Source organism: Scardinius erythrophthalmus, assembly GCF_964197995.2.
Source record: "Scardinius erythrophthalmus genome assembly, chromosome: 25".
In the NCBI taxonomy this organism is placed as follows: domain Eukaryota; kingdom Metazoa; phylum Chordata; class Actinopteri; order Cypriniformes; family Leuciscidae; genus Scardinius; species Scardinius erythrophthalmus.
In genome coordinates, this window is record NC_138245.1 from 21,164,811 (window position 1) to 21,178,144 (window position 13,334).

Sequence of the window (13,334 nt, forward strand, 5' to 3'; positions counted from 1 at the left end):
GTTTATTGAAGATTTTTGTGGGGTTATGGAACTTACTTATAAATGCTCAGTTAGTATAGTATATTACATTCAGCTTTAATATATATATTTTTAAACTTTCCAATATAGAGAATTTATAATATACACTACCATTCAAAAGTTTGAGGTCAGCTAGATTTTTTGAAAGAAATTAAAGGGGTCCTATAATGCCCTTTTCACAAGATGTATAATAAGTCTCTGATGTCCCCAGAGTGTGTATGTGAAGCTTTGGCTCAAAATACCCTACAGATATTTTTTTATAGCATGTTAAAATTGCACTTTTTGAGAATGAGCAAAAACGCAGTTTTTATGTGTGTCCCTTTAAATGCAAATAAGCTGCTGCTCCTGGCAAAGAGGGCGGAGTTTCAAGAGCTCCTGTTTTAGCATCTGAATACCTCACACAGACACACACTAAAAAATTGAAAAAAACTTTTAGCCTTTTATGTTCAAAAGGAGTTGGACAAAGATGGAAAGACTCAAGAAAAAGTGACAACAGAATGCAACAGGAGATTTCTGAATGGTTAGCTGATGAATTTATATAACTGATGTGAAGTTAACTATCTTGCAGTCATTGATTAGCATATTATGTTAAGATAATCTACATAAATCGCTTCCAGGGGGTGGGATTTATGTAAATTTTAGGGTTAGTGATGTCACTAACCCATGAAGAAGCTCATTGTAGTCCTTACCAGGCGTTTGTTGTAGGCTAGTCCTTAAAAAGTGATTTTCTTAAAAGAAAATATCTCCCTTTGCTTTGAACTTTGAGTTACAACGATGAATGGTAGGCTAGTGTATATTTAAAAAAAAAATTTAAATATAACTTACCTTCCATGCCTTTGTTAACTGAATGGTGAGGGTTGGGTTATGTTTTCTAAATATGTGTAGGCCTGAATGCTTCCTCAGAAACACCCTTGATCTGATTGTATTAACCATGAGAGTGAATTCAGGAAAAGTGGGCCATTCATCTCAATGAAGAAAAAAACTTCTGGATTTTAAATGAGTGATGTAAAATGAATGAATAACGTGATTTCTTGGTCACTATTCAAATAAGCAAATTTGTGACACTGATCATGTGAACTGTGTACAAAAGGTCAGATGTTCTTGTTTCCACTGAATCGCTCAAGATGCTGGTAATTTGAGACCAGACCTGGACCCCACCATAGTTAAAATAATGTAGTGGATCTCGCATAAAAGGTTTTCATTCTGACTGTTATTTAGGCAAATATAAACAGAAAAAAATATAGACTATATCGTCACCTTCCTAAAATAATTGCCTAAGTAATTTTTTGACAAAAATTATTTTTTTGCATAAGTCATATCCTCATGATGCTGGCCACCTCTGGTAAAATCAACCACATCCTCAAAAAAACATTAACCCTTATTTTAGATCAGCGACTGTGTGTTCACAATGTTCACAGAAAGAGGAATTCTGGGAAGTCTGTCCTCATATAATACCAGCAATAGTCCTTTGCTAACTGAAGAGGGCACTATCATCTTGCACCTTGCCAGTATAGTTCATGAGCTTGGTGTATTGGATAACATTGTGGGGAATTGTATAAAATCTAAGTCATACTCTAAAATCACTTTGGAGGTTAAGACGATGGTTTACTGATAAACAAATCAGAGGAGAGAATGTTTGGTTATTTTACAAATAAGGCACACACACACAACTGTTCAAAAGTTTCTTAAGAAAGATTTTTTCTAAAGAAATTGATACATTTATTCTGTTTTTACTATACTTTTATTGAATTAAACTGATAAAGCCATTAAATATATTTATAATGTTACTGTTAAAAACAATTTCTTAAATTATTAAAATAATGTTCAAATAGTTTCTGTTCTTTTAAACTATCTATTCATCAAAGAATCCTGAAAAAAAAAAAAAAAACTTGCACACACTTCAACTAATAATAATAAGAAAGGTTTCTTGAGCACCAAATGTTAAGGATCATGTACTGAGGATTATAATGGTCTCTGAAGATTCAACTTTGCCATAACAGGAACATATTACATTTTAAAATAGAAAAGATATTTAATAATATTACTGTTTTCACTGTATTTTTTGGTTTAAAAAAAAGCACTCTTCACTAGACTGAGACTCTACTTATTCTTATCTTAATCTGACCTCAACTTTCGAATGGTACTTTATATTTATGTTTTTCCCACACAGGACCGGTCTCTTATTGATTACTGGATCATTTGGAAGATTTAAGCATACTGCCTCATAGCCTAAATGGCAACATATTGACGAATGACCCTCTTAGATGTGTGTTGTTTACTGTAAATCTGCAGTGATTGTATATAATGGATTGTTTATGTGAATTGTAATGACATTTTAGCATGTAAAAGTGCATTTTAAAAATGAATAAACAGGAAATTAAAGCAACGAAGGCCTGAATTAATACTCAAAACAAATTAACATTCAGATGCTGTTTAATACCTTATCATACTTTCAAAAGCCATCCCTGAGGTTTACTATTAATAGCTTGATTAAACAGAACAACAAGTGATTGTTGGCGGTTAATTTTTTATCTTGTTTTCATGAGTGTTTTGAGCCACATCCGCCCCCTCAGGTACCGCTCAACGACTGTCCAATGATCGCAGCCTTAATCACTCCTCTTGAGTAATGAAACCTGCTTACGTTTTTTATACAGTTCACGCTTAATCAGAACACTTACAAAGTCTTTTTCTCTGCCTAAACCCAGCCATGAGTAGGCCCATAATTCAATAATTCAAAATGAGATGAATCTATAAATTACAAATTGAATTATGATCATCTGTGCATTACAATGGCATCAAAAGGTCCTATTTTTATGTATTATCTTTATTTGAACATCTAGCCTATACTGATAGGGTTGTTTTTAAAGGAATAGTTTAACCAAAAATTAATTTACATGTTCCAAAATGGTATATTCTGTGGAATATAGAAGAAGATATTTTCAAGAATTGTTTTTGTCCGTAAAATGAAAGTCGAAATAACATTGGACCCCATTGACTTTCATTGTGGAGACAAAAAAACAGAGACATTTTTCAAAGTGTCAAAGTTTCACTGTGTTAAGAAATAAAGCTTGGAACAACATGAGGGTGAATGGAAGGTCTCATTTGTTAACATTAGTTAAAGCATTAACTAACATGAACTGACAATGAGTGTATTTTTACAGCATTAATTAACCTCTGTTAATGTTTGTTTATAAAAATGTTCTTGTTCGTGTTAGTTCACAGTGCATTAACTAATGTTAACAGACACATCCTTCGATTGTGATAATGTATTAGTAAATGTTAGTTCACCCAAAAATTTAAATTCTGTCAGTAATTACTCACCCTCATGTTGTTCCGACCCTGTAAGACTTTCGTTCATCTTCGGAACACAAATTAAGATATTTTTGGTTAAATCTGAGACCTGGCTCACTCCTCCATAGGCTTCTATGTTATTGAAACTTGCCGGCCCAGAAAGTTAGTAAAGACATCGTTAAAATAGTCCAACTCAACCTTAAGTTTATCAGGCGACGAGAATACTTTTTGTGCGCAAAAACAAACAAAAATAACGACTTTATTCAACTATTCATTTTCTTCCGTGTGGGCCTCTGACGTGAGTTCAGGTAGTGTACTGAGCATGGATAGATATGCCCACAGAAATGGATGCAAGAAACTCATGGCAAGAATTTTGCTTGGTGGAAAACTTTAGTGTTGAAAGTGTTGTATGCTATTGGCAATTCTCTTACCGTTCTAAGGGGATATGGTGCTCATTTGGCAACACATGGGTGTAAATCCATCCCTAATACAGGTATGTGTCATCCCAATTAAACTAGACTCGCAGGTGGAGACCTTTTGTTACCCGTCTGCCCTCGTCAGCTCTTCTGCCCCCTCATTGGGCTCTGGTAAACATCTGACTTTCCATCAAGAGGAGACTAGAACAGTCACCATCTGGAGGAGGGTGTTTGGCCCGAGGATACAAAACAATGACATGAAAATACAAGTCAGGGGAAAACAATGTGATGACGCGTGCCAAAACGGCCCGGCCACGTCTTTTTGTAGTTTACAGGAGAGATTTCGGTTTCAGCGCCCCCGCTCCTATTTTCGTCCTTCAAATGATGATGACACACGGTTGTTTTCAATCCCTGTGGATCCGGCGGAGCGCGGCATGTTCGAGTTGTTGATGGCCTGTGTAAACTTTTCCGCTCGTTCCCTGGTGTGACATGTTCTTGCCCTTCGTTTCGTATCTGCTCCTAGTACTTTTAGAGCTCGCTGGTTCATTTCAGATTGTTCCTTTGGCCAAAAAGAGCAGAGATAAATAATACGAGAGCTATTCGTCAGTGTTAGCTTTATGACCTTGATTCACACACTCTCAGCACATGAGTAATACAAGCCACATTATAGTAACTGCTGTCAGTGAAGGTAACCACCGCTACTTCTAGATGTGTGTGTCAGCACCACTGCCGAACTGTGCTATTAATAGAAGGCACAGTGTGTCTCAGGTGAAAGCAGTCTTTGTGTCCTGTGGTCTTTGCTGTGTGGGCTGTGCGTGTGGCTCGGGGAAGGTGACAGGTGCAGATCTGTGTTGTGGCCAGCTCATCTGTTTTACACTTTTTGTCCTTTTAATGCAGAAACAGTGCAGAGAGTATCTTGGCTATAGTACAGGAGGAAAAGTATTATATTAGATATATTAGGGACGCACAATATATGCACAATGTACCAAATCAGTGGATATTAAAGATATTTCTTTAACTGTCATCTAACACTCATGTACCAACAATGAATCGGATGGATTCATACAAAAGAGATGAAAAAAACACATTTCTCACATTTATATAGTACTAATAAATCTGATGCATTCATACAAAAAAAGTATGCTCAATATAATGGTATCATACTGCTTATTGGTCAATATGACTTTTTTCAGTATCAGACAATAATTTTTTAGTTGTGGATATTTAATATTCATGTTCTCCTATTTTTACATTTACTTTACCTCTGCTGTCATCTAATGTTGACTTAAAGTTAATCTTTAAAACATACCTGAATAATATGAATACTTGTATATTACAATGTCGTGATGCTAAAATTCACTGAATTTACTTTTTAGTGTTTTATTTTGAATTCATTTCGAATTTTAATAGGAGTCATTTATCGGTTATCTGCCATAACATGAATATAATTATTGGCTTATAACATTTTTATATCTGAGCATCACTAATAAAATACAGCAAAATAGCATTAGTATTATTAAAAAGTTAAACAGTGAATTACAAAACTGCATTACTGAAACACTATCCACAGGCAGTTATGGCTCACCACCACAAGTTTCGGTTTAAATTTCAATAAAGATTAAGGTAAATCATGAATCTTTTATCTTTTTTAAATATATTAAGATCAAAAAATCTGATTGCATGCGGTTAAAGAGATGCCTGAGAGGAGAGCGCTGTTGAAAACAGATAAGGGCCCTTTCTGCTTCACTCGCTCACCCTCATCCAACGTTTCCTGCTGCCTCGTAGAGTCTTTATCTCAACCCATCTCCCAACTCTGATACACCGCAAACCCTCTCACTCTCACGGTTTAACCAGTCGCAGTCGAGGAGGCGTGCTTGCTCTACCAGCTCTCTTTCCATCTGTCTCATCAGTTTAAGACAGAGTGTGAAGTTACAGCTGATCCTAAGAGCTGTTAACGCTTTTCTAAAACATCCACTATAGCTGTGACCAAATAAACAGTTGACATAAATATTCACTTTTAAGATAAGGAAAATCCTTATATGTTCAACACATTTCAACTTACTAAAATGAATGGGCGGGGAAGTAGTTACTGGTGCTTGGCTAGCTGTTAAATAACATGTGTACTCTTGGTCATCGATCATCACCTTCACAATGCCTGTTTCACAGACTCTTATTGATTCATGCAAATTGATTTCATATGGATTTTGTGATGTAATCTACTAGCTGCTCATGTGTCTGTAAAGGCTTTTAAATGATCAGACGAATTGAGCTGTCGGCCGAATGAGGTCAAGAATAATGACCTGTAATAAACTGAAAAGAGACTGAAAATGAAACAAAGAATGAAATTGAAGTTTCAAATAACTGAGAAAGGAAACGGGGAAGGTCTAGTTGATTTAGATGATTTATATTGCATAAAATAAAGCTCGTTTTCAGAGTATAGATTTTGAATTACAAGTCTATTGACATTTTTTCTTTAAAAACAATTTGCCAATAGGGTAAAACTACATTCAAAATATATTCTCTTATTATCTTATGCATTTTGGGTAACACTTTATTTTGATAGTCCTGCATTCCAATTGCTTTGGGCCTTATAAGTCTTTTTTTTTAGGGTGGCCAAGGTCAATGATCCTTCGTGGTTATATAATGTTTTATATTTTAAAAATGATACTAAGATGAATTTCTTATGTAAAATGGTAATTTTGTTGCGTAACAACAAAGAAGCAGCAACTGCGATCACATTATTAAACAGCCAGCAGCAAAATTGCGTTTTATTCTGGCTGACCTTTTGCAAAATGTATAATATTTATTCTTTAAGCTCAAAATCAGTTTTGAATCACGCTTTGGATTCTTTGGATTAAAGCAGACAACTATGCACTTATAAACATTTACTGTCCCTTTAACAGCCCAGGGGGTTACACTGCATGTTTAAAAGATTGAGAATGTAATGCAATCATGAAACAATTAGTCAAAAGCACTTGTGTGAACGCTGTCTGAATTATGCAGATGGTGCAGATCTGTATTTCTCCTGTGAGGTGCTATGAACTTGAATTAAACTCAAGGGTATGGCCTGCTCTCTAAACTGGCTGGCCAAAAGAACAAAACAAATCAGGGTGACGTCTTCTACACGTGCTGGCGTTCATCATGCTATTCACTGGCAGTAATGTGTTTAGACGCATGTCAGGACCACTGTTGTTGGGACGGAGGGGGATGGGAGACTTATCTGGTACTGCTAGATCAGCGCAACTTTGATTTCATTGATTGAGTCGACTGCAGAGGACATCTTAACAGTCATGTTACACAAAGAAAGGAATGTAGCTTACATTTTCTGCTATATGTCTATATAAACATCAAGCTCTTCTTAAATAACAATACATTTAAAGCATATGTTTAATATTAAATTACCTTAAATACTATAATATAATATTACGATTTATGTGTTTGAATTATATATAAAATGTATATCCATTTTGATTACACAGTTTTAACATAAACAAACTAATAAAATTAATGTGATGAATATTTGTCAGTCATATATAATGAAACAGGCAATATTTCTGTAATAGCACTAATAAACAATGTTTTAAATACACAATAACCAGGTTTATATATTTATCATCAATAAATCTAATTTGTTTCAATCTCATAGATTTTAATTAGGGCTGTCAAAAGATTAATCGCGATTAATCGCATCCAAAATAAAAGTTTGTGTTTAAATAATATATGTGTGTGTACTGTGTATAATTAAATTTGTATATATAAATACACACATGCTTGTATATATTTAAGAAAAATGTGTAATTTTTATATAAAAGAATTATATTTATATATAATATAAATTATATATAAATATATACAGTATATGTATGCAAATATTTCTTAAATATATACATGTATGTGTGTGTATTTATTTATACAAAATAATTATACACAGTACACACACATATGTTATGTAAACACAAACTTTTATTTTGGATGCGATTAATCGCGATTAATCTTTTGACAGCCCTAATTTTAATAAGTGAATATTGCTTGTCCCAAAGCATGCTCATACTTTTTCAATGAACACATTTAATTGTTTTCACAATGAACATTTACGCTGATTCTAAACCATTTGGGGAAAAAATGCATTTTTAAAATATCATTATTATTTAAAAAACAAAACAAATATGCAAATACTTCATAATAAACTATACCACGATTTTTTGGAATGCAGAAATCATCCCTGTTTCATTTATGTTTGACTGGCAAATATGCATCACATTAAGTTTATTAGTTTGTTTATGTTAAAACTGTGTAGTTCAAATGGATGGATATTTTATTTGCGATTTACTTGCAATTTGTTATTTTTTGATAACATGACATAACATGACTTAACATATCATATATGAACATTTGATTCTTAATACCATTGCCAAATAATCAAGTCTAAATTAATCAAGTCTAAGTTTTCTTTTTTTCTTTTTTTTTACGTCTATTTATTTTAGTTTCTTTTTTTCAATGTATCTCATTATTACCTTAGTGGAGTGATGACAAGCATATTTAAAATGAATTAAATCTGAGTGAATGCCTAAAAGTGTTGATATTTCGTATAAAAACGAATCTTGAAAATCCTGGTACTGCATTTACACATTAGGAGACGACTTCCATGGAACACCCTGTTGGCCAATGTCAAGCGCTTTTCTAATTACTTATGACTCATTATGGAAGCAAAGATAAAAAAAGACTGTATCTGTGTCGTTTTTAAGTGTTTTAAGTAGCTCATTTGATTTCTGTCAGATCATCAGTACGAGTTATTATGTATACAACGACAGACATCACAGAACATCATAATCCTGTGACTGACAAACTTGCAGTTTTCTCACACCACAGAAAGACTTTCTGCAGACTCAGTGCTTTGTTTATCGGCTGTATTTATACACTTCTTCTTTATGGTGGCTTGACAGCAGGGAGTGGCACGCTACTGTTCTCAGTATCACAGTTTGCTGCGGAGGTGACAGAGTGGATCTTTTCCCATACTAGTATATTTCTTTCTGTCTCCATAACAGAAAGAACTAAGTACTTGTTTACACTGCAGTGAGATGGATATTTGCATGAATTTGTTAGTAAAACCACCAGCAGTTACAATGAAAGGGGTCTGTTTTTTATCATGGCATCTGTCTTCACACTTACACACAGACAATAAAGGCACAAATGTGTCAAATGTGAATGTGTTGACAATGAAGTTCTATGCATGTCAATTTTAAGAAGTTTCATGCCTATAGATTTCAAAAGCTGTCTCATTGCATTGTACAACCAGCCTTTTGGCTTATAAAGACGGATGAGCCCAAGGGCGTAGATTTGGTTTGAACATTGGGGGGGTTGAAGTTTGGGTTCTGCATTTTTTTCATGTGATCATGGTATACATATTGAGGGGGTTGTAATGCATAGATTTAAATATTGGGGGGGTTATCTCCCCCCTAACCCCCCCACAAATTACGCCCCTGGATGAGCCGCTGATGCAGAAACAGATAAAATAGCTTGTCACTTAAGGACTGAGATGCCAGATCCACTCTCATGGCTCCTGTGGGAAGGTGGGTTTCTTCACCTTTCCATCAGGTATGAAAACAAGGTCAGAGAGCAAGGAAGAGGAGAAACACTGACTGCATGGGGACGGGGCATTAGCCTGTTACTCAGGGTGTTTCTTCAATATGGGCACTTTTGGTTAATTTGTTTTGTTTTACCAAAAGTGGATATACATTTTTTAAAAACTTTCATAAAGCAAGGACACATTAAATTGATCAGAAGAGACAGCAAAGACTTTTAGATTGTTGCAAAATTATTTAATTAATATTATTATTTATCATGGTTCCCACAAAAATGTTAAGCAGCACAACTGTTTTCCACATTGATAATAATAAAAAAATGTCTTAAGCAGTAAATCAGCATATTAGAATTAGACTGGAGTAATGGCTGCTGAAAATTCAGCTTTGCCATCATAAATTATATTTAAAAATATATTAAAATTATTAAAAATTATAATATCCTTTCATATTTCTGTATTTTAAATGCAGCCATGGTGAGCATAAGCATTTAAAACTTACTTCAAAAACATCATAAAAATCTTACTAACCACAAACTTTTGAACGGTATATGTATTGTGTTTGATTGCATCCTGTGGTTGAACATTTTTTAGAATAAAATGGCTTGCTAAAGCTAATTTCATTGCAAGCATTTTATGTATTGCATATACAACTAAATATTTTCGCACGTTTGCTCTAACAAAATTATCTCAGTGATATTTTAGATACTAGTTTTTTTTTCCAGTTTGATTTTAATTTTAGATAAAAATGTCTATTTTTTTAAAATCATTTTTTATTTCAGTTTTAGTTATTACATCACGTTAAAACAAATAAATATTAGAAATGTTGCCTAATATTTGGCAACTAGTTAAAATAAAGTAAGTTTAGGTTTTTGTATATATTTCCTTTTTTTTTCAAGTAGGCCTAATGATTTTTTTTTTTTTTTTTTGTTAACTATAATAACCCTGCTATATCTTTTACATCTCATATTTGATTGCATGCATGCTTATTACTGACCAAGTGCACTCAATAAAATATTGACTTGATTAAGACCCAAATTTTTGAGGGATAGTCATAATTTGTGTAGAAACTTATACAAATCATTTTTAAACAATAAATATTGAAATGGTTTATTGGACTATTTGTTAAGATTATCATAGTTTTAATTAAAATAAAATAGATATAAATAACAATTAAATCTATGCAGGTATTTAGAATTTAGCTAAAATGAAAGCTAAAAGACGTTTCTAAGGGAGTTTTAATATAACAGAAAAGAAATTAGCCTGTAGTTGAAGAAACACCCATCAAAAACTCAGCTTTGTTTGATTATATGGTTTGGCGTATTGTGGTATCTATTACAAAAAACATATACATCATGCAGTCTGTTTCGAGAAACAATAACACAGATAAATGTTTGTGGTTCCCATTTGTAGCTGTGAAATGTTACCTCAAATTAACACATTACTTCCCCATTCTGTTGAAGCACATAAGCCAGAGTGAGAGCGTCAAATGCCCTTGGTGGTGAAAGTGCTGACAAGCCAGTTAGACATGAGATGGCGAGGCCTGATAACACCGTTTGAAGCCTGATCCCTATTTGCCACCTGTGGGAAAGCTCGTCTTCTCTGTCCCCATGTTCTTTCGCCATCATGGTCCTGTCACTCTATACAAGCTGGTTTCAAGATCAGCAGACAAACATGATATTGAGGAGTCAAAAAGCCAAACGCTGAGAGGATTCATTATTTGCAGGGTTATTATCATATGAAAACCATATGAAAATCCATTACTTGAAATCAAATAAACATGAACTAAAATAAAAAACTAAACTAAAATAAAGTTAAGCAAAGGCAAAGTTTCTCATTTTCGTTTAGCACTAAAACAACTAAAAAAAACTACATGAAAAAAAATTATAAAAATAACTAAAATGAAAACAGAAAATGTAAAAATAAAATCTAATTCAAAATATTTACTAAAACTATTTAAAGTACACTGATAAAAATTATTCTGTGGTGAAGTAAAGAAATTAGAGTGTAAATATCAACGTTAGAAAATTAAGTAAAACCTACTCAACTTTCTGATACTGGTGTTCCCATCATGCACTGAGCCAGGAATAATTAATAAGGTTGCATTTTTTCACTATCATTCACTGTAAAAAATAATTCTGTAAAAAAACGGTAAACTACTGGCAGCTGTGGTTGGCGTGTTACTGTTAATGTTTAAACAGCTATATGCAGTTCAATTACAGTTTTATACTTTAGCTGACAAAACAATCTTTAGCTGTTCATTTCAAAAACAGTAACATACCGTATTTTTACGGTATGATGCTGGCAACCACAGATGCCAGTAGTTTACCGTTTTTTAACAGGATTGCTTTTGTTGTTAGGTTGGGTATAACTTGCTGTTTTGAGTTCATTTTATACTCAAAATGACATGTTCATACTGATCCATGATCCAACGAATGTTACCGTTATTGTGTATTGTGTACACAATACTGTTACCGTTATTGTGTATTGTGTACACTTTGGATGTGCCAGTTTTAGACAATACAATTAAAAAGATTACTGCTATATCTGTAATGTGTATATCTACCCATTTGCTTTATGGCATACGAGGAACCACTATCATTTATTCCATTATACTATGAATTACGCATGTTATTCTACATTTGACCCATACATTACATTCAGATGAAGACACGTTGAAAGTCTGTATTCTATGAAAAACTTCTGTCTTTAATTCCATGGACAATCGTGACACATTTCTGAGCTGATTGGGTAATTGAGCTGTTTGGTGAATGTACAACTGCCAGCGAAGCACTGCAAATCTATAAAAGCTCTACGTTTACTTTTAGCATCTAGTTTGGCTCCAGGTTCTGGTTCTTCAGAAGACATCAGCTGGAATTTTGTGTGCTGAAATATTCAGGATGCAGTCTTTACGGCCTTGAACTTTTTGTCAACTCAGTGCTCATGAAATGTTCAGCCTTTAAAATAAAAGAGTGCACATGAGGCTTTAACAAAAGCATGACCCACTGAGCTTTTATGGCCGGTTTAATCCTGTACTTTAGCCAGGCTGAAAGGCAAGTGTATCAGTGGCAGAGGTTTGAGAGGGAGAAGGAAGTGACAGTGTGGGAGGAAGCCTGAATTCTCTAGTGGGTCATGTGTATGTTGTGTGCTCATGAAGTGCTGTCATCAGTTCTGACGCACAAGAGACCTAGCATCTGCTTATCTGAGGTTTTCTTCGATATAAATGTACAAGACACTTGCATAAATCTAAGTTTCCACTTGTTGCAAAACCTATTAGAATGCATGCAGTAAAATAATAAAATTATTTCTGCCTCATGTCATTCCAAAAGCGTATGACTTACTTGTTTTTGTCCTTACCATGAAAGCTAGGGGTCTAAAACAACATTGGACCCCATTGACTTTCATCAAAAAACATACTTCAGAATATCTTTCTTTTTTTTTATTCCCGACGAACGAAAAAGTCTACTCGAAAGTGAGTAGAATGTTAATTAAATCTATCCCTTTAATCTTCAGATTTGACTTTGATATCCAGCAATACACTGCTGCATATTGCTGTTCCTAGAACTAAACTGAGACAATTCATTGATTTAAAGTGCTTGTGAACGGTAAATCATAATGAATCACAACACCCCCACTAGCTGTCATTGCTCCAAACACAGAAACAAGTGGACATCCTGAGCGGAAACCACTAACCCCACCGCCGCATTGCATTCCTTCACTTCATCTCCCCTCACTCTTGAACAAAGTCACTTGACCAGACCCCTATTTAGGAAGTGAAAGAGGAAGCTCCATATATCCCCATCCATCCTCACTGCCACACGGCTGCTGCTGTTCACGTGAGGGGTGAGAGAGATAGAGGACATTGGTATTATCCACACTAAAAAACAGCCTGAAAGCAGGAACAGACCAGTTCTGACCAGCCAAGTTCTGCTTGAGAGATCAGGCACTTTTGACTCAATGTTCGGCCAGAGGATTTTACTTGGGTACTGAACTATAACTGCAGGTGGACGAATGTACAAAAAAAAAGAAAA